The sequence below is a fragment of the Hemicordylus capensis genome, chromosome 6 (assembly GCF_027244095.1).
Source record: "Hemicordylus capensis ecotype Gifberg chromosome 6, rHemCap1.1.pri, whole genome shotgun sequence".
NCBI classification, from domain to species: domain Eukaryota; kingdom Metazoa; phylum Chordata; class Lepidosauria; order Squamata; family Cordylidae; genus Hemicordylus; species Hemicordylus capensis.
In genome coordinates, this window is record NC_069662.1 from 101,722,764 (window position 1) to 101,728,763 (window position 6,000).

The following is a 6,000-nucleotide window of genomic DNA, read 5'->3' on the forward strand; positions in this document are numbered from 1 at the left end:
GGATATTTGTTGTTTGAATTCCATCTTTATTTTTCTTCTGATGGCTGCTTGAAAGACATGTACCTTTTCTGAGCCTGCTGCTTTATTTGGAGTGGCCTATCAAACACATGGCTAGAGTCACTTTGGAACTTCGAAGTGGGTGGCTTGTTCCTTCATACCAATTTTGGGCAAAGGAACTTTGCTTTTGAAACAGATTTTGAAATTATTTTTCTTTTATGTTTTGAGCTTCAAGTGATATGATTTCCTAATAGTAAACCATTTTTTCTTCATTAATATGCCTATGGATTTGAAAATGAGTGTGCATCTATGCATTTACATATTCTGCTGTTCTGCAGTTGACTGACAGACTGATATTTGGTTTTATATAAGGAACACAGGTACTGTACCTCACAATGTCTAGAGGGAGTGAAATCCTGGGACTAATCATAGGGTGTTTGCCATTCCTAGACTTATACCCTGAGACAGTTCCATAGTTTTGTTTTGTTTTTTAAGTACCACAAAACTATAATCATTATCCGCTACTACTCCATATGGGCTTTCTTTGACACGCTCTAGACACTGGGTGACAAAGAAAGCCCATATGGAGTAATAGCAGGTAATGATTATAGTTTTGTGGTTCTTTAAAAAACAAAAAACAACCCTATGGAACTGTCTCAGGGTTTAAGTCTAGGAAATGGCAAACACCCTATGATTGGTTCCAGGATTTCCCTTTATTACCTCATCCATTTCATGTAGCTTGATCCCATGTATGCATACTCAGAAGAAGTCTCACTGAGATCAATGAAACTGACTTTCTAGTACAGGTGAATCCCACTATCCATGGGGTTCTGTTCCTTCCTGCAGACTTCCACAGATAACGAAACCATAGATAACGCATCATTATGTCTATGACAATTGGGGGTTAGGTTCCTGCAGGGCAAAAAAGGCAGAAAATGGCTGGAAAAGCTATAAATAGTTGAAAGTGCCGTACTATGCTCTGTGCGTCCCCAACTGTCCAGCAATGCCCCCCAAATGTAATTTTCCCACACAATCATGGATTCTTTTTTACACCAAAGAGCCACAAAATGGCTCAATTTGACAAAATGGTGGCTGGAAATGACCTCAGAGGTGTGGAAATTAACCCCTTTTTTGCACACTGAGGTTGGGTGTTAATTACCTGACCACAGGTCTGCGAATGGCTACGTTTGCCTGTAACTGTGGTTAAGATTGCAGCTATGCAGTCTAATTCTGTGCATCTTTACTCAAAAGTAAATATGACTGAGTTAAATGGGGCTTACTCCCCAAAAAGGGTGCATCAAATGGCAACCAAATGCTTATTATGAGGAGAGCTGGTCTTGTGGTAGCAAGCATGACTTGTCCCCTTAGCTAAGCAAGGTCCACCCTGGTTGCATTTGAATGGGAGACTAGAAGTGTGAGTACTGGAAGATATTCCTCTCAGGGGATGGAGCCACTCTGAGAAGAGCAGAAGGTTTCAAGTTTCCTCCCTGGCTTCTCCAAGATAGGGCTGAGAGAGATTCCTGCCAGCAACCTTGGAGAAGCCGCTGCCAGTCTGTGAAAACAATACTGAGCTAGATAGACCAATGTTCTGACTCAGTATATGGCAGCTTCCTATGTTCCCATTAACTTAGATTTTGAGGGCCTGTTTTAGTTCAGTTTCAGCAGAAGCTTTTACATAATTATTCAGGAAATAATTTCTGGTTCAGGAAAAATACAAAACTAGTCTGATATTTAGTTTGATTGTGATTTAGTTTGATTCTCTCTGGTGATGACTAACTGTGTTAATAGATTCATCATGTGTCCATGTTACCAACATGTTCCTGAGTCAAGCTGCTAACTTAAAGTAAAAATGACTTCTAGTTGATTCCATTGCTGCAGTGCAAGAACAGAAATATGCACTGTATGTAGTCATCATACATTGCCTTTTCTTTGAAAGGTCCTGCTGTGACATAAGCCTTACAAATACTATGCTGTGACTAATTTCTTTAAAATTTGTTTGAAGATAAACTCCACACAAAGCCTCCATAGCGCAACTCTCTTTAATGTAGGGCTGTACTATGGAGGCTGCATTCAAATCTACTTTTTCCTTATAACTATATTTTTGTGAATTACCATATATGGTAAAATGTCACAAAACAATTTACCATAATTTAAGTTTAACATACTTTAAATAATTAAAAGACATACTAGAGTAACCTATTGCAATTAGTTTAAACTCATGTGTGAAATTTGCTTAACTTATTATGCTGGCACAACATCTCTATTCAACCCATTTAATGCAAAAATTGATTTGTCAGTTAACGTTTTCAGGCTGCTGCTGCTGCTGTTAGAAGACATGATAATTCAGTCTTAATGTCCCTTGGTTATAACTGTGGAATGCTGCAGAATGCAGTCTCCGTAACACAAGCCTATATTAATCAAGGCATCCACATTTTAGTTCTTAAACAACTCAAATGTGAGATTGCTGGTCTTCTAGCGGAGATATATAACGAAGTACTTCACTCAGCATAATTCTTATATGCAATTCACTGCCACAAGATGTAGTAATGCTCACTAGCTTAGATGACTTTCAATGGGGATTAGACAAATTCATGGAGGACAAGTCAATCAATGGCTATTGCTCTTGATGGCTACTTGATACCTCCAGGTTTATAGGAATATGCCTCTGAACACTATGCTGTGACAGAGAGGAGAGCTGGTCTTGTGGTAGCAAGCATGATCTGTCCCCTTAGCTAAACAGGGTATGCCCTGTTTGCATTTGAATGGGAGACTTGATGTGTGAGCACTGCAAGATATTCCCCTCAGGGGATGAAGCTGCTCTGGGAAGAGCAGAAGGTTTCAAGTTCCCTCCCTGGCTTCTCCAAGATAGGGCTGAGAGAGATTCCTGCCTGCAACCTTGGAGAAGCCGCTGCCAGTCTGTGAAAACAATACTGAGCTAGATAGACCAATGGTCTGACTCAGTATATGGCAGCTTCTTATGTCCCTATGACATATACTATGAATACTAGTTTCAGGGAAGCAGTGGTGGGGGAGGGGGGTATGCCTTCCTCAGGAGGGCTTCCCAGAGGCTACTGGATGGTCACTGTGGGAAACAGGATCTTGGACTAGACGGTTTTTGGCCTGATCCTACAGAATTCTTCTTCTATTTTGGTGCTTTTTCTCTCTCTGATAGTTGTCATGTGTAATGACAAGCTGGGACTGCCAAAATCCTACACAACTATAATAGATGTCAATGGCAGTGATGCCACAGACTCAGCTTGTTTTTGAACCTGGCAGTTAATACATAGGAAATGTTGCTGAGAACTTTCTTGGCTGTTCATTAGCCCCCAACGATTAAAAGCAACTCCACATGAAAGATGAAATGCCTTCTCATTCCAGCAATGTTAGTGAATGGGTTATCCAGACCTCTTGTGGTAGATACAAAACAGAGAAGCAAAGGAGATTATTTGCAATTTCCTGTCACTCAGTATGCTGCTGTTATAGACATTACACAAAGCTACTACAAGGAAGGTCATAAGAGACATGAGATTCACATGACCTCACTACACTTAACAAGCAGTCAACATTTACTTCTTCACTGATAACTTATCATGTTGAATGTGTGTGTATATATAGCACAACTTGTGAACCACTACTCTAAACACAATGCATCAGCCGTCAGCCAAGGCTGAATAAACCTTCTTTTTTTGCTGCCACCCACGCCTGAAAAAATGGGGAGAAAGACTAAGCACCTGGCCACAGCACATGGCTAGTGGGTTCTGCTCAGTTTAGTAGGTCATAAGCTCTGCATGCCTGGTACAACATGACAGGCCTAATCTAGCGTGTGTGGCACGACATGATTCTTCACAATGTGAAAATTGTTCCTGTTTCACATTTGTAGAATATTGTACGATTCTGATTTCCCTTCACTGGTAGCAACTTTAGATATATATTATTATTATATTTACATTTATATCCCGCTCTTCCTCCAAGGAGCCCAGAGCGGTGTACTACATACTTAAGTTTCTCCTCACAACAACCCTGTGATGTAGGTTAGGCTGAGAGAGAAGTAACTGGCCTGAGACTAGAAATAGTCTGAGACTAGAAATTAAAGTATTCGAGGGTTATAGATGGGTGTGCAAAAATATTTTAATGTGGTACATAAATATGTGTGGTGTCTAGGTGGCAGGAAAACAGACTTACTGAGGTAAAGGCTTCAAAAATGTTTTAGCTAGACATATCAACTGCCAGATCCCATGAGAGCAATTCACTTTTGTATATTGTTCTACTATGAGAAACTGTTCTTTCAGGAAACATAGTGCTGACAAATAGGCTCAGGGTTAGTATACCAGCCTAACACAACAGTGTAGCCAAAAGTCCAATTCAGACATTATGTAACAGGCCCTTTTCTCAAATATCCCCCATGCATTTACTGAACATTTGGGGAGCAAGATCATGCCTTCTAGCCACACCACCTGACACAACACACTTGCTGGCTGTGCCCCCAATCAGTCACGCCATGCATTTGGCTTTCGTGAGTAAAATGCATTCTCAAGGTGAGTGAGTTGCCAGGTATTGCAATACTTCTGCTTGCATGGAGTATACTGGTAGGGCCCCTTTCTCTAATTAATTAATTAGAGATTAATTAATTAATTAATTACATTTATAGATCCAAAGGCTCTGGGCAGTGCACAACAAATTTACATAAAACAAACACCATCTAAAACACACTACTTAAAACAATATAAAAACAATTCAAAACCATTTAAAACCAATTAAAATACCCCCAAAACAATTTAAAAACCTTGGAAGGCCAGGCCAAACAAATAAGTTTTCTGGGCCCTCTTAAAGGCCAAGAGTGAGCCTAAACTGTGGATATCTGCCAGGAGTGCATTCTATAGGCCAGGAGCAGCTACAGAGAAGGCCCGGTTCCAAGTCGCCACCAGACGTACCAGTGGTAACTGGAGATGGACCTCTCCAGATGACCTCAATGTGCCTCAGCTGTAACAATCAGGTAGTAACAGCCTTTCCTTTCCTGTAAAGAGTGAACCAGAAGTGTACCCTGTCCTGACTGACAGGCTGGGGATCAGCCACTCAGCACACGGTGGGTGGGACCTAGAGGGCCATGAGGCAGGAAGAGAAGCGTGCCTTAGGGATGAGTCCAAACCAGTTTGGAGGCCATTGTAAAGGCCTCCGGACTGTCCGGACCGGACCTGGCCGGTTCAGTTCGAGTGGAGGGGGTAGCTTTAAGGGCGGGGAGGGTTTACTTACCCCTCCCGCCGCTTTGCCCCCTCCAGCGCGCGTATTTACTGTAATAATTGGGGCGGCAGGATACCTCCCTGCCGCCCCTTGTCCCTCTGAATGCCGCCTCCAGGATGGGGTGGGCGCGTGCGGGGCTCTGAGAAGGAAATATTCTGAGGGCTCACGTTTTTAAAGTTAACTCCCGATGGCATCATGACTATGGTAAACAAATCCCAATGAGAAGCCGGCACAACACCAAGCCGGCCTCCGGCGCCTCCCCGCTCGGCGGCTCCCCCATCCTGAGCCGCCGCCAGCAGCCAATGCAAAGAGCTCCGCCAGAGAGAACGCGCCGACGCGCCCAGCGCACTCTCACTTCCGGCTCCCAAGCGACTTCCCCACACACACAGCGTGGCTGCCTGCTTCTCCTCCTCCCATCGGGCCACGCTGTGTGTGTGGGGAAGTCGCTTGGGAGCTGGAAGTGAGAGTGCGCTGGGCGCGTCAGCACGTTCTCTCTGGTGGAGCTCTTTGCACTGGCTGCTGGCGGCGGCTCAGGATGGGGGAGCCGCCGAGCGGGGAGGCGCCGGAGGCCGGCTCAGTGCTGTGCCGGCTTCTGATTGGGGTTTGTTTACCATTGCCATGATGCCATCGGGAGTTAACTTTAAAAATGCGAATCCTCAGGATATTTCCTTCTCAGAGCCCCGCGTGCGCCCACCCCGTCCTGGAGGCGGCATTCAGAGGGACAAGGGGCGGCAGGGAGGTATCCTGACGCCCCAATTATTACAG